This window comes from Oncorhynchus nerka, linkage group LG9b (assembly GCF_034236695.1).
Source record: "Oncorhynchus nerka isolate Pitt River linkage group LG9b, Oner_Uvic_2.0, whole genome shotgun sequence".
In the NCBI taxonomy this organism is placed as follows: domain Eukaryota; kingdom Metazoa; phylum Chordata; class Actinopteri; order Salmoniformes; family Salmonidae; genus Oncorhynchus; species Oncorhynchus nerka.
In genome coordinates this window covers 38,471,883-38,494,084 of record NC_088424.1, presented here as the reverse complement: position 1 = coordinate 38,494,084, position 22,202 = coordinate 38,471,883, and the positions used below count along the sequence as shown (strand labels likewise).

At 50.6% G+C, this 22,202-nt stretch overlaps 1 protein-coding gene across 1 annotated transcript in view; it reads right to left on the bottom strand.

Annotated features, from left to right (window-relative positions):
• Nucleotides 1–18,152, bottom strand: part of LOC115114029 (neurocan core protein-like) — a 138,533-nt gene extending 120,381 nt beyond the window's left edge. The window contains exons 1-2 of the mRNA XM_065013666.1: nt 17,843–18,152; nt 10,497–10,556 (exon numbers count right to left, since the gene is read on the bottom strand). The gene's annotated coding sequence lies outside the window, so the exon portion shown is untranslated. The remainder of the gene's footprint in view (nt 1–10,496; nt 10,557–17,842) is intronic.
• Between the last annotated feature and the right edge of the window lie 4,050 nt (nt 18,153–22,202).

Genomic DNA, 22,202 nt, shown 5'->3' with positions numbered 1-22,202 from the left:
GAGACGTTGGGGGAGGAGTGACGGAAGAGGGGAACGACAGAGACGTTGGAGGGGAACGACAGAGACGGAGGAGGGGAACGACAGAGACGGAGGAGGGGAACGACAGAGACGTTGGAGGGGAACGACAGAGACGGAAGAGGGGAACGACAGAGTGACGGAGGAGGGGAAACGACAGAGACGTTGGAGGGGAAAACGACAGAGTGACGGAGGAGGGGAACGACAGAGTGACGGAAGAGGGGAACGACAGAGACGTTGGGGGGGAAGAGTGACGACAGAGACGAGGAGGGGGAAACGAAGAGACGTTGGAGGGGAGAGTGACAGAGTGAGGAGGGGAACGACAGAGACGTTGGAGGGGAACGACAGAGTGACGGAAGAGGGGAACGACAGAGACGTTGGGAGGGAACGACAGAGTGACGGAAGGAGGGAACGACAGAGACGTTGGAGGGGAACGACAGAGTGACGGAGGAGGGGAAACGACAGAGACGACGGAGGGGGAACGACAGAGACGTTGGAGGGGAACGACAGAGTGACGGAGGAGGGGAACGACAGAGTGACGGAAGAGGGGAACGACAGAGTGACGGAGGAGGGGACGGAGAGGGGAACGACAGAGACGGAAGAGGGGAACGACAGAGAGACGGAAGAGGGGAACGACAGAGTGACGGAAGAGGGGAACGACAGAGTGACGGAGGAGGGGAACGACAGAGACGTTGGAGGGGAACAACAGAGTGACGGAGGAGGGGAACGACAGAGACGAAAGAGGGGAACGACAGAGACGTTGGAGGGGAACGACAGAGACGGAGGAGGGGAACGACAGAGACGAAAGAGGGGAACGACAGAGACGTTGGAGGGGAAAGACAGAGTGACGGAGGAGGGGAACGACAGAGTGACGGAAGAGGGGAACGACAGAGACGTTGGAGGGGGGAAGGAACGACAGAGACGTTGGAGGGGAACGACAGAGACGGAGGAGGGGAACGACAGAGACGTTGGGAGGGGAACGACAGAGGACGGAAGAGGGGAAGGGGAACGACAGAGACGGAGGAGGGGAACGACAGAGACGTTGGAAGACAGAGAGGGGAGAGGGAGGGGAACGACAGAGTGACGGAGAGGGGAGACGTTGGAGGGGAACGACAGAGTGACGGAAGAGGGGAACGACAGAGACGGAAGAGGGGAAACGACAGAGACGGAGGAGGGGAACGACAGAGTGACGGAAGAGGGGAACGACAGAGACGTTGGAGGGGAACGACAGAGTGACGGAAGGAGGAAAGACAGAGGGTTGGAGGGAAACGACAGAGTGACGGAAGAGGGGAAACAGAGGAGGAGGAACGACAGAGACGGAGGAGGGGAGGGGAAGAGAGTGACAGAGGAGGGGAACGACAGAGAGGTTGGGGGAACGACAGAGAGTGATGGAGGAGGGGAACGACAGAGTGACGGAGGAGGGAGAGTGACGGAAGAGGGGAACGACAGAGGACGGAGAGGGGAAGGGGAACGACAGAGTGACGGAAGAGGGGAACGACAGAGTGACGGAGGAGGGGAACGACAGAGTGACGGAAGAGGGGAACGACAGAGACGTTGGAGGGGAACGACAGAGTGACGGAGGAGGGGAAGGGGACGACAGAGGGACGGAGGAGGGGAAGAGACGTTGGAGGGGAACGACAGAGTGACGGAGGAGGGGAACGACAGAGTGACGGAAGAGGGGAACGACAGAGTGACGGAGGAGGGGAACGACAGAGACGGAGGAGGGGAACGACAGAGTGACGGAGGAGGGGAACGACAGAGTGACGGAAGAGGGGAACGACAGAGACGTTGGAGGAGGAGTGACGGAGGAGAGGGGAGAGACGAGGGGAACGACAGAGTGACGGAGGAGGGGGGAACGACAGAGACGGAAGAGGGGAACGACAGAGTGACGGAGGAGGGGAACGACAGAGACGTTGGAGGGGAACGACAGAGACGGAGGAGGGGAACGACAGAGACGGAAGAGGGGAGGGGAAACGACAGAGGCGACAGGGAGGGGAACGACAGAGACGTTGGAGGGGAACGACAGAGTGACGGAAGGGAGGGGAACGACAGAGGGGAAACGACGGAAGAGGGGAACGACAGAGGACGGAGGAGGGGAACGACAGAGTGACGGAGGAGGGGAACGACAGAGACGGAGGAGGGGAAACGACAGAGACGGAGGAGGAGGAGGGGACAGAGACGACGGGAGGGGGAACGACAGAGTGACGGAAGAGGGGAACGACAGAGACGGAGGAGGGGAACGACAGAGTGACGGAGAGGGGAACGACAGAGGACGGAGGGGAACGACAGAGTGACGGAAGAGGGGAACGACAGAGACGTTGGAGGGGAAACGACAGAGTGACGGAGGAGGGAGTGACGGAGAGGGGAAACGACAGAGACGTTGAGAGAGGGAACGACAGAGTGACGGAGGAGGGGAACGACAGAGACGGAGGAGGGGAACGACAGAGACGGAGGAGGGGAACGACAGAGTGACGGAAGAGGGGAACGACAGAGGTTGGAGGGAACGACAGAGACGTTGGAGGGGAACGACGACAGAACGACAGAGACGGGAGGGGAACGACAGAGACGTTGGAGGGGAACGACAGAGACGTTGGAGGGGAACGACAGAGTGACGGAAGAGGGGACAGAGAGACGTTGGAGGGGAAACGACAGAGTGACGGAGGAGGGGAACGACAGAGGGGACGGAGGAGGGGAACGACAGAGTGACGGAGGAGGGGAACGACAGAGGACGTTGGAGGGGAACGACAGAGTGACGTTGGAAGGGGGGAACGACAGAGAGCGGGAGGGGAAAAGACAGAGACGTTGGAGGGGAAGAGGGGAACGACAGAGTGACGGAAGAGGGGAACGACAGAGGCGAACGAGAGACGGGAGGGGAACGACAGAGACGGAGAGGGGAACGACAGAGACGGGAGGGGAACGACAGAGACGGAAGAGGGGAACGACAGAGACGTTGGAGGGGAACGACAGAGTGACGGAAGAGGGGAACGACAGAGACGTTGAGAGAAGAGGGGAAACGACAGAGTGACGGAGAGGGGAACGACAGAGTGACGGAGGAGGGGAACGACAGAGACGGGAGGAGGAAAGAGGGGAACAGGAGGAAGAGGGGAACGACAGAGACGTTGGAGGGGAACGACAGAGTGACGGAAGAGGGGAACGACAGAGACGACGGAGGAGGGGAACGACAGAGTGACGGAGGAGGGGAAAACGACAGAGTGACGGGAGGGGGGAACGACAGAGGAGGGGAACGACAGAGACGGAAGAGGGGAACGACAGAGTGACGGAAGAGGGGAACGACAGAGACGGGAGGGGAACGACAGAGGGAGAGTGACGGAGGAGGGGAACGACAGAGACGTTGGAGGGGAACGACAGAGTGACGGAAGAGGGGAAAGAGACGACAGAGGGGAACGACAGAGAGGAGGGGAACGACAGAGTGACGGAAGAGGGGAAAGACAGAGGGAGGGGAACGGAGGGAGGGGAACGACAGAGACGTTGGAGGGGAACGACAGAGTGACGGAGGAGGGGAACGACAGAGTGACGGAAGAGGGGAACGACAGAGACGTTGGAGGGGAACGACAGAGACGTTGGAGGGGAACGACAGAGACGTTGGAGGGGAACGACAGAGTGACGGAAGAGGGGAACGACAGAGACGTTGGAGGGGAACGACAGAGTGACGGAAGAGGGGAACGACAGAGACGGAGGAGGGGAACGACAGAGTGACGGAGGGGGGAACGACAGAGAGTTGAGGGGAAGGGACAGAGTGACGTTGAGGAGGGGAACGACAGAGTGACGGAGGAGGGGAACGACAGAGGGACAGAGACGTTGGAGGGGAACGACAGAGACGTTGGAGGAGGGAACGACAGAGGGGAAACGACGAGTGACGGAGGGGGGAACGACAGAGACGTTGGAGGGGAACGACAGAGTGACGGAAGAGGGGAACGACAGAGACGTTGGAGGGGAACGACAGAGTGACGGAAGAGGGGAACGACAGAGACGTTGGAGGGGAACGACAGAGTGACGTTGGAGGGGAACGACAGAGACGTTGGAGGGGAACGACAGAGTGACGGAAGAGGGGAACGAGAGGGTTGGAGGGGAACGACAGAGACGGAGGAGGGGAGACGACAGAGTGACGGAGGAGGGGAACGACAGAGACGTTGGAGGGGAACGACAGAGTGACGGAAGAGGGGACGGAGAGAGGGGAACGACAGAGACGGAGGAGGGGAACGACAGAACGACGAGAGGAGGGGAACGACAGAGTGACGGAAGGGGAACGACAGAGACGGGAGAGGGAACGACAGAGTGACGGAAGGAGGGGAACGACAGAGACGTTGAGAGGGGAACGACAGAGTGACGGAAGAGGGGAAGAGACGACAGAGACGGAGGAGGGGAACGACAGAGTGACGGAAGAGGGGAACGACAGAGACGGAGGAGGGGAACGACAGAGTGGCGGAGAGACGACAGAGACGGAGGAGGGGAACGACAGAGGACGGAGGAGGGGGGAACGACAGAGACGTTGGAGGGGAACGACAGAGTGGACGGAGGAGGGGAACGACAGAGACGTTGGAGGGGAACGACAGAGGACGGAAGAGGGGAAAGACAGAGAGACGGAGGAGGGGAACGACAGAGACGAGACGGAGGGGAAAACGACAGAGACGGAGGAGGGGAACGACAGAGACGGAGGAGAGACGGAACGACAGAGTGACGTTGGAGGGGAACGACAGAGACGGAAGAGGGGAAAGACAGAGACGGAGGGGAACGACAGAGGAAGAGGGGAACGACAGAGTGACGGAAGAGGGGAACGACAGAGACGGAGGAGGGGAACGACAGAGAACGGAGGAGAACGGAGTGACGGAAACGACAGAGACGTTGGAGGGGAACGACAGAGTGACGGAGGAGGGGAACGACAGAGTGACGGAGGAGGGGAACGACAGAGTGACGGAGGAGGAGGAACGACAGAGACGTTGGAGGGGAACGACGAGAGGAGAGGAGGGGAACGACAGAGTGACGGAGGAGGGGAACGACAGAGAGACGGAGAGAGACGAGGGGAACGTTGGAGGGGAACGACAGAGAGGGGACAGAGAGGAGGAGGGGAACGACAGAGACGTTGGAGGGGAACAGACAGAGGGACGGAGGAGGAGGGGAACGACAGAGTGACGGAGGAGGACGACAGAGTGAAGGGGAACGACAGAGACGTTGGAGGGGAACGACAGAGACGTTGAGGGGAACGAGAGAGTGACGGAAGAGGGGAACGACAGAGACGTTGGAGGGGAACGACAGAGTGACGGAGGAGGGGAACGACAGAGTGACGGAAGAGGGGAACGACAGAGTGAGGGGAACGGAGGAGAGGGAACGACAGAGACGTTGGAGAACGACAGAGACGGAAGAGGGGAACGACAGAGTGACGGAGGAGGGGAACGACAGAGTGACGTTGGAGGGGAACGACAGAGGGGAACGACAGAGACGTTGGAGGGGAAACGACAGAGTGACGGAAGAGGGGAACGACAGAGAGGGGAACGTTGGAGGGGGGAACGACAGAGTGACGGAAGAGGGGAACGACAGAGACGTTGGAGGGGAACGACAGAGACGTTGAGGAGGGGAACGACAGAGTGACGGGGAGGGGAACGACAGAGGACGAGGAGAACGGAGGCGTTGGAACGACAGAGTGACGGAGGAGGGGAACGACAGAGTGACGGAGGAGGGGAACGACAGAGTGACGGAAGAGGGGAACGACAGAGACGTTGGAGGGGAACGACAGAGGGGAACGACGGGAGGGGAACGGAGGAGAGGGGAACGACAGAGGAGAACGGAAGAGGGGGGAACGACAGAGACGTTGAGAGGGGAACGACAGAGTGACGGAGGGGGGAACGAGACGTTGGAGAACGACGTTGGAGGGGGGAACGACAGAGTGACGGAGGAGGGGAACGACAGAGACGGAAGACGGAGGAGGGGAACGACAGAGTGACGGAAGAGGGGAAACGACAGAGTGTTGGAAGAGGGGAACGACAGAGGCGTTGGAGGGGAACGACAGAGTGACGGAGGGGGAACGACAGAGACGACGGAGGAGGGGAACGACAGAGTGACGGAGGAGGGGAACGACAGAGAGTTGGAGTGAGGAGGAGGGAACGACAGAGACGTTGGAGGGGAACGACAGAGTGACGGAAGAGGGGAACGACAGAGTGCGTTGGAGGGGAACGACAGAGTGACGGAACGAGAGGGAACGACAGAGACGTTGGAGGAGGGGAACGACAGAGGACGGAGGAGGGGAACGACAGAGTGACGGAAGAGGGGAACGACAGAGTGACGGAGGAGGGGAACGACAGAGTGACGGAGGAGGCCAGAGACGAGCGACAGAGTGACGGAGGAGGAAACGACAGAGACGTTGGAGGGGAAGACAGAGGTTGGAGGGGAACGACAGAGTGACGGAAGAGGGGAACGACAGAGACGTTGGAGGGGAACGACAGAGTGGAGGAGGGGAACGACAGAGACGTTGGAAGGGGAACGACAGAGACGGGAGGGGAACGACAGAGTGACGGAAGAGGGGAACGACAGAGACGTTGGAGGGGAACGACAGAGTGACGGAAGAGGGGAACGACAGAGGACGGAGGAGGGGAAGAGGGGAAACGACAGAGACGGAGGAGGGGAAGACAGAGACGGAGGAGGGGAAGACGACGAGAGACGGAGGAGGGGAAACGACAGAGTGACGGAGGGGAAACGACAGAGACGAGGAGGGGAACGAGAATGACGGAGGAGAGGAGGGGAGGAGGGGAACGACAGAGTGACGGAAGAGGGGAACGACAGAGTGACGGAAGAGGGGAACGACAGAGACGTTGGAGGGGAACGACAGAGTGACGGAAGGGGAGGAGACGGAGGAGGGGAACGGAGGAAGAGGGGAAACGACAGAGACGGAGGAGGGGAATGACAGAGTGACGGAGGAGGGGAACGACAGAGACGTTGGAGGGGAAAGACAGAGACGTTGGAGGGGAACGACAGAGACGGAGGAGGGGAACGACAGAGACGTTGGAGGGGAACGACAGAGACGTTGGAGGGGAACGACAGAGACGTTGGAGGGGAACGACAGAGTGACGGAAGAGGGGAACGACAGAGGCGTTGGAGGGGAAAGACAGAGTGACGGAGGAGGGGAACGACAGAGTGACGGAAGAGGAACGACAGAGTGACGTTGGAGGGGAACGACAGAGACGGAGGAGGGGAACGACAGAGACGTTGGAGGGGAACGACAGAGACGTTGGAGGGGAACGACAGAGACGTTGGAGGGGAACGACAGAGACGTTGGAGGGGAACGACAGAGACGTTGGAGGGGAACGACAGAGACGTTGGAGGGGAACGACAGAGACGTTGGAGGGGAACGACAGAGTGACGGAAGAGGGGAACGACAGAGACGTTGGAGGGGAACGACAGAGTGACGGAAGAGGGGAACACAGAGTGACGGAAGAGGGGAACGACAGAGACGTTGGAGGGGAACGACAGAGTGATGGAAGAGGGGAACGACAGAGAGTTGGGGAGGAGGGGAAAGAGGGGGAACGACAGAGTGACGGAGGAGGGAACGACAGAGTTGGAGGGAGCGACAGAGAGACGACAGACAGAGTGACGGAGGAGGGGAACGACAGAGTGACGGAGGAGGGGAACGACAGAGTGACGGAGGAGGGGAACGACAGAGTGACGGAGGAGGGGAACGACAGAGACGGAGGAGGGGAACGACAGAGTGACGGAGGAGGGGAACGACAGAGTGACGGAAGAGGGGAACGACAGAGACGGAGGAGGGGAACGACAGAGACGTTGGAGGGGAACGACAGAGTGACGGAAGAGGGGAACGACAGAGACGGAGGAGGGGAACGACAGAGTGACGGAGGAGGGGAACGACAGAGACGTTGGAGGGGAACGACAGAGTGACGGAAGAGGGGAACGACAGAGACGTTGGAGGGGAACGACAGAGTGACGGAAGAGGGGAAGACAGAGTGACAGAGGGGAAGACAGAGTGACGGAAGGGGAAGACAGAGACGTTGGAGGGGAACGACAGAGACGGAGGAGGGAACGACAGAGACGTTGGAGGGGAACGACAGAGGGAGGGGAAACGAGAGGGTTGGAGGAAGGAACAGAGTGACGGAAGAGGGGAACGACAGAGACGTTGGAGGGGAACGACAGAGTGACGGAGGAGGGGAACGACAGAGTGACGGAAGAGGGGAACGACAGAGACGTTGGAGGGGAACGACAGAGTGATGGAAGAGGGGAACGACAGAGACGTTGGAGGGGAACGACAGAGTGACGGAAGAGGGGAAGACAGAGAGACAGAGGAGGGGAACGACAGAATGACGGAGGAGGGGAACGACAGAGTGACGGAGGAGGGGAAAGACAGAGTGACGGAGGAGGGGAACGACAGAGTGACGGAGGAGGGAACGACAGAGTGACGGAGGAGGGGAACGACAGAGTGACGGAAGAGGGGAACGACAGAGTGACGGAGGGGAACGACAGAGGACGGAGGGGAAACGACAGAGTGACGGAGGAGGGGAAACGACAGAGTGATGGAAGAGGGGAACGACAGAGACGGAAGAGGGGAACGACAGAGACGTTAGAGGGGAACGACAGAGTGACGGAAGAGGGGAACGACAGAGTGACGGAGGAGGGGAACGACAGAGTGACGGAGGAGGGGAACGACAGAGTGACGGAGGAGGGAACGACAGAATGACGGAGGAGGGGAACGACAGAATGACGGAGGAGGCGAACGACAGAGTGACGGAGGAGGGGAACGACAGAGTGACGGAGGAGGGGAACGACAGAGTGACGGAAGAGGGGAACGACAGAGGGACGGAGGAGGGGAAGGACAGAGACGGAGGAGGGGAACGACAGAGTGACGGAGGAGGGGAACGACAGAGACGTAAGAGGGGAACGACAGAGACGTTGGAGAGGAACGACAGAGACGGAGGAGGGGAACGACAGAGACGGAGGAGGGGAACGACAGAGACGGAAGAGGGGAACGACAGAGATGTTGGAGGGGAACGACTGAGACGTTGGAGGGGAACGACAGAGACGGAGGAGGGAAACGACAGAGTGACGGAGGAGGGGAACGACAGAGACGTTGGAGGGGAACGACAGAGACGGAGGAGGGGAACGACAGAGACGTTGGAGGGGAACGACAGAGTGACGGAAGAGGGGAACGACAGAGTTACGGAGGAGGGGAACGACAGAGACGTTGGAGGGGAACGACAGAGACGGAGGAGGGGAACGACAGAGACGTTGGAGGGGAACGACAGAGTGAGGGGAACGACAGAGGAGGGGAATGACAGAGACGGAGGAGGGGAATGACAGAGGAGGGGAACGACAGAGACGGAGGAGGGGAACGACAGTGACGGAGGAGGGGAACAACAGTGACAGAGGAGGGGAACTGCAGTGTGACGGAGGAGGGGAACGACAGTGACGGAGGAGGGGAACAACAGTGACGGAGGAGGGGAACGGCAGAGTGATGGAGGGGAACGACAGAGTGAGGGGAATGACAGAGGAGGGGAATGACAGAGACAGAGGAGGGGAATGACAGAGGAGGGGAACGACAGAGACGGAGGAGGGGAACGACAGTGACGGAGGAGGGGAACAACAGTGACAGAGGAGGGGAACGGCAGTGTGACGGAGGCGGGGAACGACAGTGACGGAGGAGGGGAACCACAGAGACGTTGGAGGGGAACCACAGAGACGTTGGAGGGGAACGACAGAGTGACGGAAGAGGGGAACGACAGAGACGGAGCAGGGGAACGACAGAGACGTTGGAGGGGAGACGTTGGAGGGGAAAGACAGAGACGTTGGAGGGGAACGACAGAGACGTTGGAGGGGAACGACAGAGAAGTTGGAGGGGAACCACAGAGACGTTGGAGGGGAACCACAGAGACGATGGAGGGATACGACAGACGTTGGAGGGGAAAGACAGAGACGTTGGAGGGGAATCACAGAGACACCAGACATCCTAAGAATATTTCTGAACTGAAACAGTTTTGTAAAGATGGTCCAAAATTCCTCCTGACTGTTGTGCAGGTCTGATCTACAACTACAGAAAACGTTTGGTTGAGGTTATTGCTGCACTGTGAATATCAACCAGTTATTAAATCCAAGAGTTCACATACTTTTTGCACCCTGCACTGTGAATGTTTACACGCTGTTCAATAACGACATAAAAACATAATTGTTTGTGTGTTATTAGTTTAAGCAGACCGTGTTTGTCTATTGTTGTGACTTAGATGTAGATTAGATCACATTTTATAACCAGTTTATGCAGAAATCCAGGTCATTCCAAAGGGTTCACATACTTTTTCTTGTCACTGTACATGTGAGTGAAAAACAGCAGATATACAATACCTAATAATACATATATTAATATTACATTCTCATGCCCAACTCTTCTTTCAATAGATTACATTAAGATACATATACTTACATTGATTTAAATAGGCTACAACCATGACAAAATTGTCCCTCTGTCTTACCTTTAGAGAGGAGTCTGACGGCGTCCTGGCAAATCAGCAAGGGTCCCTTTGTATGAAATCCTGAAACACAGGAAATATTTACATGTAATGTTTCATTTAATATGTAGCTAACGTTGCTAGCGAATGACCATTCCCTCTCATAGCCTATTACAACCCAACAGGATATAGAGGACAGACAGACCAATTTCACTTCAGTCCACAGGAAAAGGAGGAGGAGGTATAGAGGTCCCTGATAACATGCAGCAGGGTCAGAGGTCAGATGTAGCTAGGGGCTGTTAACACACCTGCGAAAAGCCGTTACTCCAGCCGTACTGCATGTCTGGCCTGGGTCAGGGGTTAAAGTTGAGGGATTAAAGGTGATAGCTTAGAGGTGAGGGGCCAATGTGGTTTGTAAAATCAGGTGTAGGGGATCAGGTGCATGGGCAGTGGCTTTGACTTCAATCCACCCACTAGGAGAAATGGGGTGAATGGTGCTCTCTTCCCTATACAGTATAGTGCATTACTTTTGTAGTAACTTAGGGAATAGGGTGCCATTTTAGACATGGCTATGATCAGAGAAGTGACATCATAAAGAAAAATAATAATATTATCAAGTTAAGAGGTGCTGGTGCCCTGGAGATAAGCTACTTCCATTTCCATGGCTGCCACTTCATCCAGGAGTTTACATGTTTAATGACCCGCACAGGAGTTGCTCAGTCCACAGAATATAAAATAGGTTGATACAGAATGAGTTATTGCAGATAGAGCCTTCGTCCGAGCACTGGTGTGTCGGTAACCAACCGTTTTTATTGAATGTGCATCAAAGTTGAATCTATCACTTTTTCATCCCCATACAAAATAAAGACGGTTACAAAATGGGATCATCATTGGACACTGTGACGTCACTAGACACTGGGGACACAGCACTTTGTTTATATGGAGTCTGCTGGCTCCCAGCTACTGTAGGCTAAGCTGAAGAACACACGGATCAACAGATAACATCATAATATTGTCATTTAGCAGACACGTTTTATCCAAAGCCACTGACAGTTCACTCATATGTACAGTTGATGTGTCTCATGCAGGAATCAAACCAACAAGCCAACAAGCTGAGAAGCTCCAACCAATCACATCAAATAGCCTGTTCCCGACCAGCTCAAACAGGGATACCCAACATGACAGCATTACCTTCAGCATCTGCCACCAGTCAATAGCAGAGAAAGGAGGCTCTACTCTGGCCAGAGACAAAGAGAAAGGCCGTTCTCTTTATGTGAGAGCCTTTTAGCTGTGGTGCTATGGTCTCATCCAGGCCTGTATGCTGATTGGTTTGAAGGGAAGTGTTAGTCCCTCCCTGCCAGGGTGCAAAAAGAAACTTGATTGATTGCTCACTCCTTCCAACCCCCCTCCGGGCTTCTCGCCATTGGAGACTTCACAACAGGGGAGACGAAGAGAGAGAGCGAGTGAGAAAGAGAATCTGAGGTGGAAAATATCTCTCCCGCTCTGCTGTTCTTTTATCAGCTTGAAATGGTTGAAATTCAAGTCATGTCGTCCATACACAGAGAAAATAAATATTTCACTCAAAACCTCAACTTTCAGTCTGATTCAATCTTGCTGTATAGAACATAATCGGTTCACACAATAAGAACCACATACTTTTCTTCTTAAAAATACATTTAAAAAACAGTAGCAAAGCCAAATCCAACCTAAAAGATTAAAGCCCTCACTGATATATGACTCCAGTTTTCAGTGTAAGACATAATACCTACATGCTAATCAAAGATACTGCATAATACTTCACTGTGGTAGGTTTACTTGAATCTGTTCCTCAGTCACAATGGACCTGTCCAGTTGTGAAAAGCTCCCCAATAAGCCAGAGAAGACAAAGAGTGCCTGTTCTCCTGTTGTTTGTGTAATAATGACCAGATGATTAAGTTGGCGCAGTACAGCTCTATGAAACCAATCCTCTGGGCTTTTGGTACAGTTTTTAGTGTGCCAAAGGTTGTGGGTTCGATTCCAGCAAGGGACAGGTAGTCCCCAATATTATTGCATTTGCTAAATGCTAGTAAGCATAACAAAATAATGCAGACCCTCAAGCAAAGGGAGACATTATACTTCTGTATACCGCTGACCGTAATAATGAACACTTCTCAAACTCAAATCACTTTATATTTTATACTCAAATTCCCATTCACCAATAATGTGTAGCAACCACCTGAGAAGTTTGTATCGAAACAGTTTGATACCACACAGATCATTGTACCAGACCTCATGTCTGAAAATAAAATCCAGCTGTCCAGAACATAAATCTCAACCTTCTGGCTACTGAAAAACATAAAAAATGGTAACTGATAAGAGAAACTGTAGTCTACTAGATTGTGTATCATTCCAAGTATTTCGTTTTCCTCTCCAGGCCTGAAATTCAGTTTATTAGGTACACCCATCAAGTACCAATTGGCATCAAGGGACCTAACGTGTGCCAGGAAAACATTCCCAACACCATTACACCACCAGCCTGTACCGTTGACACCAGGCAGGATGAGGCCATGGACTCATACTGCTTACGCCAAATCCTGGCTCTGCCATCAGCATGACGCAACAGGAACCGGGTTTTGTCGGACCAGACAATATTTTCCCACTTCTCAAATGTCTAGTGTTGGTGATAGCGTTCCCAGTGGAGCACCTTCTTCTTGTTTTTAGCTGATAGGATTGGAACCCGGTGTGGTTGTCTGCCACAATAGCCCTTCCATTACAAGGGCCGATGAGTTGTGCGTTCCGAGATGCCATTCTGCACACCACTGACGTACTGCGCCGTGATTTTGCTGTTGGTGGCCCGCCTGTTAACTTGTATGATTCTTGCCATTCTCCTTTGACCTCTCTCATCAATGAGCTGTTTTCACCCACAGGACTTCCGCTGACTGGATGTTTTGTGTTTCTCGCTCCATTCTCTGTAAACCATAGACACTGTGGTGCGTGAAAAGCCCAGGGTGCCGGCTGTTTGTGAGATACAGGAACCGGCCCGCCTGGCACGGATGATCATTCCACGCTCAAAGTCACTTAGGTCCCTCGTTTTGCCCAGTCTAAAGTTCAATCAAACAGTAACTGAATACCTCGATATCTGTCTGCCTGCTTTACATAGCAAGCCACGGACACTTGACTACATTTTTTATTTTTTATTTCACCTTTATTTAACCAGGTAAGCTAGTTGAGAACAAGTTCTCATTTACAACTGCGATCTGGTCAAGATAAAGCAAAGCAGTGCGACACAAACAACAAAACAGAGTTACACATGGAATAAACAAACTTACAGTCAATAACACAATAGAAAAAGTCTATATGCAGTGTGTGCAAATGGCGTGAGGAGGTAAGGCAATAAATAGGCCATAGTAGCGAAGTAATTACAATTTAGCAAATTAACACTGGAGTGATAGATGTGCAGGTGATGATGAGCTAGTAGAAATACTGGTGTGCAAAAGAGCAAAAAAGTAAATAAAAACAATATGGGGATGAGGTAGGTAGTTGGATGGGCTATTTACAGATGGGCTGTGTACAGCTGCAGCGATTGGTAAGCTGTTCAGATAGCTGATGCTTAAAGTTAGTGAGGGAGATATAAGTCTCCAACTTCAGAGATTTTTGCAATTCATTCCAGTCATTGGCAGCAGAGAACTGGAAGCAAAGGCGGCCAAAGGGGGTGTTGGCTTTGGGGATGACCAGCGAGAGATACCTGCTGGAGCACGTGCTACTGGTGGGTGTTGTTATGGTGACCAGTGAGCTGAGATAAGGTGGGGCTTTACCTAGCAAAGACTTGTAGATGACCTGGATGTCTGTAGGTGCGAACCCTTTTCGTGAACACGGTGGTGTACCTAGTAAACTGGCCACTGAGTGTATATTAGTGTCTGTGGTGTGCTGAAACTGATCTTATCTGCACATATGGACAAGTAAAACCAACATGTTACCAGTTCAGACAAACCTCTCTATCCCGGCTGTGCTTATTCTTTAGGCTATTTCTAACATGCTATACATTGCACCACATTTTCCTACACAGACCAGTGGTTCTGGGACATGATCCATGTATCGTTTTGGGAATTTTATTGGAAATTACTTTTCTTGGGAATTTCTGTTTGAGAAAAATTTACAATATTTCTAATCACAACCCTGTAATTTGCTGAGGGGTAGAGGGAGCTGGCTGTACAAACCCTGGTATAAGTTACGTCAGCATCTGGCCCAGGCCTCCTATAACCGCTTGCCGTCCAGCATCTAAAGTAATTGGTTACCAGAATTTTTTTTATAGCTTTGAGCCTTTTCTTATGACCCTCGTAATAAAAAATGAATAATAGATTTCTTGCCCCAACCTTGTAAATCACCCAGGAAGAGCTAGCTACAACACCATTTGGGAAACACTGGCACAGGTTACAGTAAAGATATCTGGCCCTGCCGTGGTTAACCATCTTGCCAGTAGATCAGGCTAGCCTACCAGTCTTCTCTGTTTCTCCTTCAGCGGGTCGGCTCCTCCCATCCACTCCTCCCGGTGGGAGTGCACAGCCTCTCTCTGATCTGATGGGCTGTGAGGGAGGTCTGTGAGGCCTCTGGCAGTGAGCCAGGAATCCCGGGAGTGAACTCTCACGCACTCACCCAGACAGAATAAAAAATGCATGGGTGCCACTGGAGAAGTTTCAGTCTGGTTGGTGAAATCCTCGTCCTCTCTGTCTCTGTCTCTCTCTGACTCTCTCTCTCTGACTCGCTCTCTATCTCTCTGACTTTCTCTCTCTGACTCTCTCTCTCTCTGTCTCTCTCGCAGTCCCTGTCGGTCTCTCTCTCTCTCTCTCTTTCTGTCTCTGTCCCTGTCTCTCTCTGTCTCTCTGTCTCTTTCTCTCTGTCCCTGTCTCTCTCTCTCTCTGACTCTCTCTCTCTCTGTCTCTCTCTCGCAGTCCCTGTCGGTCTCTCTCTCTCTTTCTGTCTCTGTCCCTGTCTTTCTCTCTCTCTCTGTCGCTGTTCCTGTCTCTCTCGCTTTGTCTCTGTTTCTCTCCCTCTGTCTCTCTCTGTCTCTCTCTCTCTCTCTCTCACTGCCTATCTCTGTCTCTCTCTCTCCCTGTCTTCTCTTGTGTTCCTCTCTTTCTCCTCCTTATTTCATTCTTTCATCTCTCTGCCTGACGATCCTCTCTACCCCCTCCCTCCCGATCCATCCCCCCTACCTACCTCCCTCATTCTCTCCTCTCTCTCCCCTCCCTCCATCTACCCCCCTCTCTCCCTCCCCTTTACCTCCCTCTCTATCTCTCTGTGTGGTTTCACAATGACATCAGCCCAAACTCTGTGTTGTAAAAACTAGACTAGTTAACCTCACCCTGCTAACCACAGTTTTCTAGGACATACACTGCCGGTGGTAGACTCCCTTCTTCACAAGGCCTACCAAAAATAGAGTGACTATTTTATATGCAAGAACTATGAATTGACCAAGACAAGGCTTTGAGCTGTTAGGCCACTGATAACCTCACACAATAGATCTTATTTGTCTATGTGACTGAAACAGTTGCGCTCCCTCAGAGTGGTACATTTCAATGTGTTTGTGTGACTTAGACTTTTAGAGTATTTAGCACTCGTGTAATTTACAGCTGGTATATGTGGAGAAAGACTAAATTATTAGTGACCAGACCACGAACCAGAAATGTCTGTACTTTTCCCCAGTTTCCATCATTCTGATGTTGCAAATATGTTGACCCTGTTTCCTTGTCTCTCATGTTTCCAATGATGCACATTGCATGAAGCACATTTGAAATAGACAAATATATGTGTATGCCACAATAACCTATTCTATCATTGTCTAGGGGAGTGTTAACAGAGGTAGTGCTAACATTCTGTCATTTATCTCTCTTATTTCATGTATCTCTGATGTCATGCCCGGGCCAGGGTATTGGGGTTACTAACATCAGCCACACCTCTGATTGGCCCGAGAGGTTAGAGTGGGCGGGACCATTATAAATAATGGAGAACATGATAGCTATGCAGGTGTTCTGATCTAAGTTCCCTCAGCTGTCTGTGGAACCAACCCTCTTTCTATTTCTCTTTTGTTTCCCTCTATCACTCTCTGATCTCTCTCTCTGCCTCTCTCCCTATCTCTCTCTGATCTCCCGCTCTCTCTGACTCTCTCCCTATCTCTCTCTGATCTCCCGCTCTCTCTGACTCTCTCCCTATCTCTCTCTGATCTCCCACTCTCTCTGCCTCTCTCCCTATCTCTCTCTGATCTCTCTCTCTGCCTCTCTCCCTATCTCTCTCTGACTCTCTCCCTCTCTCTCTCTGATCTCCCGCTCTCTCTGCCTCTCTCCCTATCTCTCTCTGATCTCCCGCTCTCTCTGACTCTCTCCCTCTCTCGCTCTGTCTCTCTCCCCCTCTCTCTGTCTCTCTCCCCCTCTCTTTGACTCTCTCCCTCTCTCACTCTGTCTCTCTCCCCCTCTCTCTGTCTCAGTCACTCATTCTTTTTTCTTGCACACACAACATGAACTTGAGGACCATTATATACTGAGGATGCTGTTTAAATGCCACAGAACATTTAAGCCAGTGCCATAACTTTATATGCTTCTTACATATTACTGATAGCCCATAGTATTAGAGTTTTGTGTCTCCCATCAGGCCCTTACTGAGGAAGCCTATTTTTCTCCTAGCCTGTATAAAGGGCAACTCTGAGACAAGCCCAGAGGACCTCCCATGAGAAGAAGCTGTGTTGGGTATATACACTAAAACAAGCCATTCAGTGGTCTAATGTTTATTACATGGGTCCTAAATATAAGCTTGGATCTACTTCATCAAAAAGAGCCCAAAATAAGCTACTGTAAAGCTCAGTGTGTGTGACGTGCAGGAGTCTTTTCAGAGACACAGTTAGAGGTAGGCACTGAGGTCATCCTCCATGAGCTTATAGATGACCACATCTTTCATGCAAAGTAGGATACATGTCAGAAGAAAATAATATGTCCGAAGGAAATAACTTGTCAGGAAGGTAGGAAATAATAGCTACAGAATGCATAACATGTCCATACAAAAATCACGTTAAAGTCGTGTATTATACAGTGCCTGGAAAGCAGGATCTGGCTATGTAATTTTCATGGTAAAACACCTGAAAGTACTTATAATTGGGCTGAAATCTTGGCTTGGTTGGTTGACCAACAAAGGTTTATACACTACCAAATGTATTTTTAACAGAGTAAGATAAGCAATGCATTCATTCCATTCCCTGCGGCCAGACGCCGCTGATACCCCGGTCTGCATACAGGCTTTAACCCAATATTGTTCATACAGGGTTCAATTTCCACAAATCCTTTATCTCAAACAAATTGAAAAAGTTGACCATTTGCAGTCAATGAAAATATGTTCAATCTTACCTGAAAATAGTAAAAATAAAAAATCCGCAGGAATGTAAGATCGGAACGCAGCGCTTCAGTGAAGGTGCTCTAAACGTATCCCGGTGCTCCAATAGTGTCGTCTGTCAGCGATCGGTCGAATGGGTGAAACAGCAAAAAAGAACCGGTAAGTGAAGCAAAAATGATTCAACGTCCCAAGCTACGCTTCACACCTTCAAAAAATAAGCCACCTAGTCTGCTTCACGACTAATATGCAGCATCTACCACATGACCAATTTAGAGATATCTAAATGTAAATCTGGATAGACACTCGGTGCCGGTGCTCACTCCCCGTGCGCAGGTGGCGAAGCTGAGGGTGAGGAGCTGAATCGGTTTGAACAAAGAGGCGAGCACTGACACACAGACGGTTCGAGCGCCCCCCATTCAACTGAAGAAAAAAAGGGGGGCGAGGATTGGAGGAACGGATTGGTGAAAGGGGGTATTTTACATGACTATAATCCGATTCCATACATAAACCTCAAAGGTTGATCCCTTGTCTCTGAATTAAATTAAAATTCTCATGTCATGAGCTCATAACTAGGCTGGAAATCTCCGAGGGGAGGGGAGTTTCATGCGTTTTTACTCCAGTTTTCCTCAACTCCTTACAAAAGGCCTACAGGAAAGTAAATGCACCTGCAGTAATTCATTTATTATTCAATAGTCTGTAAACTACTGTTTATTACACTAAAATACATCATTTTTCTCATCTTCAGTAAATAAAACATGAAAAACATGTTCCTATCTTATTGATAAGTGGAAGGATATTATAAATCATAGTGTTATATCGTGTAATAAAAACGATGTTATTAGTGGCTGTGAAATCACACAGGTGACCTTACTGAGTCATCCCTTGTCATTACCGCAGTGCTATGGTAGCCACGATAATAATGCCTTATAGAAATATGGTTGTCTGAGATGTATCATTTGGCTAACTCAGCACGGCAGCGGCTCACATTTCAGCACGGCAGTGTAGAGGGACAATAGCAACGAAGCTGCATCCATCCTCATTATAAGAGGAAGAAAACGTCTCTTTGTGTTGACATTAGGCCCACTGACAGATAATATCAAATATATTACTGTGGGTTGTGTGTCAAGTCATGTTTTAAAGGAGGTAGTTGTTTGGGTGTGCAACTTCAAAGACACCAATTAGGATAGTCACATAGCAGATGAGGCCGATTCCATGACTTTGAACTCAAGGGAACATACTGTTCAATCAGATATTTGCCAGTGGCTTGGATCCTAATAATGACTTCTCTTTCAAGGTCCCTCTGTATCGATGAATATGACAAAGGTTCTGCATCAGAGCATTTACAGGCACACTACATACTTACATGCACTCACTCACACACACACTAACACACACAGACAGTGGTGTAAAGTACTTAAGAAAAATACTTTAAAATACTACTTAAGTCATTTTTGTGGTATCTGTACTTTACTATTTATATTTGACAACTTTTACTTTACTACATTCCTAAAGAAAATAATGTATTTTTTACTCCATACATTTTCCCTGACACCCAAAAGTACTCATTACATTTTGAATGCTTAGCAGGACAGGAAAATGGTCCATTCACGCACTTATGAATGAAAATCCCTGGTCATCCCTACTGCCTCTGATCTGGCGGACTCACTAAACACAAATGCCCCTGGCTAACTGTCAATAAAAATCCAAAAATGGTGCCATCAGGTTATAATATAAGGAATGTAAAATTATTTATACTTTTACTATACTTTTACTTTTGATACTTAAGTATATTTTAGCAATTACATTTACTTTTGATAGTTAAGTACTGGGATTTTTCCTATTCTTCAAGGCAAAACTACTCCAGCTCCTTCAAATTGGATGGGTTCCACTGGTGTACAGCAATCTTTAAGTCATACCACAGATTCTCAATTGGATTGAGGTCTGGGCTTTGACTACGCCATTCCAAGAGATTTAAATGTTTCCCCTTAAACCATTTGAGTGTTGCTTTAGCAGAATGCTTAGGGTCATTGTCCTGCTGGAAGGTGAACCTCCGTCCCAGTCTCAAATCTCTGGAAGACAAACAGGTTTCCCTCAATAATTTCCCTGTATTTAGCTCCATCCATCCCTGTATTTAGCGCCATCCAATTAAAAACATCCCTACAGCATGATGCTGCCACCACCATGCTTCACTGTGGGGATGATGTTCTTGGGGTGATGAGAGGTGTTGGGTTTGCACCAGACATAGTGTTCCCTTAATGGCCATAAAGCTCCATTTTAGTCTCATCTGACCAGAGTACCTTCTTCCATATGTTTGGTGAGTCTCCCACATGCCTTTTGGTGAACACCAAACATGTTTCCTTTTTTATTCTTTAAGCAATGGCTTTTTCTGACCACTCTTCCGTAAAGCCCAACTCTGTGGAGTGTACGGCTTAATGTGGTCCTATAGACAGATACTCCAATCTCTGCTGTGGAGCTTTGCAGCTCCTTCAGGGTTATTTATCTTTGGTGTCTTTGTTGCCTCTCTGATTATGCCCTCCTTGCCTGGTCTGTGAGTTTTGGTGGGTGGCCCTCTCTTCGCAAGTTTGTTGTGGTGCCATATTCTTTCAATTTTTTAATAATGGATTTAATGGTGCTCCGTGGAATGTTAAAAGTTTCTGATATTTTTTGTAACCCAACCCTGATTTGTACTTCTCCACAACTTTGTCCCTGACCTGTTTGGAGAGCTCCTTGGTCTTCATAGTGCCGCTTGCTTGGTGGTGCCCCTTGCTTAGTGGTGTTGCAGACCCTGGGGCCTTCTAGAACAGGTGTATATTTTTACTGAGATCATGTGACAGATCATGTGACACTTAAATTGCACACAGTTGGACTTTATTTCAGTAATTATGTGACTATAACTGGTCATACACAGATAGGAAAACAGGCAGGTGAATCAAAACTAGGACTGAAGGCTATAACTTCTCACAAACAAGCTAGGAAAAGGTTTAGTAGAATCAAAACAAACAATACCTCACAAAGGCACAAACAGAATGAACTGAAGTAAATAAGGAGCTGATGAGACCAGTTGAGTAACTAACACAGGTGAAATCAATGAACAAAAATGGGAGACAGGGCTACATTCAAGAACACAAAGAAACAGAACACAAGGTTGACTAAGAAAATAAATACAGAACCTTACACATTACATGAAATCCAAATAAAAATCCATTTAAATTGCAGGTTGTAATGCAACAAAATAGGGAAAAAGCCAAGTGGGATGAATGCTTTTGCAAGGCACTGTAAGCGCAATATTGATATAGGCACAAATATTGATTTAATAACCATCATATCGAAGTAAACTTGGAGTCACGTGATGATATGGTGTTTGGGCCTTGCACTACGACTCGGTAAACCGTGCAGTTTATTAGGCTACTGATGAATTGTTATGAACTTCACAGGGTGCTGAAAGTGCACGGTACTGAGCTTGATGCTGCTTTCCATTAAATATTGAGGGTCTTATTCTGCTGACACGATGATCGATGCTTGACTGCCGTTTGACAAATAAAAACATTCTTGCTCTTGTGCATAATCTCATCGTGTAGTCTAGCCTACCTGCAGAACCTACTCACACTAGAGCCCACGTGCCAAGATCAGAGGAGGCACATTTGCTATTTAACATTTTCTGTAACAATACTATAGGTATAGTTTAAAATGTGATGGAAACACATTGAACATTAGATTTTTATTCGGTACATGAAAACTTAAGTGAAAAAAGTACATCACACACTGATTTGTATCTGCAACAAGTCATTTTGGTGGAAGCACAACACTAGTGGAAAATTTGCATATTTTATTTATGTGGATTTGAGAATATTTAAATGCATATCCATCATCAATTGGATGGAAACCAATCTAGTGAAACAGAAATAATGGTTTCTGTCACGTTCTGACCATAGTTCTTTTGTGTTTTCTTTGTTTTAGTGTTGGTCAGGAGGTGAGCTGAGTGGGCATTCTATGTTGTGTGTCTAGTTTTCCCATTTCTATGTTTGGCCTGATATGGTTCTCAATCAGAGGCAGGTGTTAGTTATTGTCTCTGATTGGGAACCATATTTAGGTAGAGCTGCTAGAGCCTCCCGTCTCTCCAGAGCTGCTAGAGCCGCCCATCTGTCCTGAGCCGTCAGTCAGCCAGGAGCTGCCAGAGCCGTCAGTCAGCCAGGAGCTGCCCTCAGTCCAGTGGGGCCCTTTAGTAGGGTTGCCAGTCCAAGGTCTGTTGCGAGGGTCGCCGTTCCTAGGAGGACACTAAAGCGGACAAAGTCTATGGTGGGGTCCACGTCCTGCGCCAGAGCCGCCACCGCGGACAGATGCCCACCCAGACCCCCCCTATAGGTTCAGGTTTTG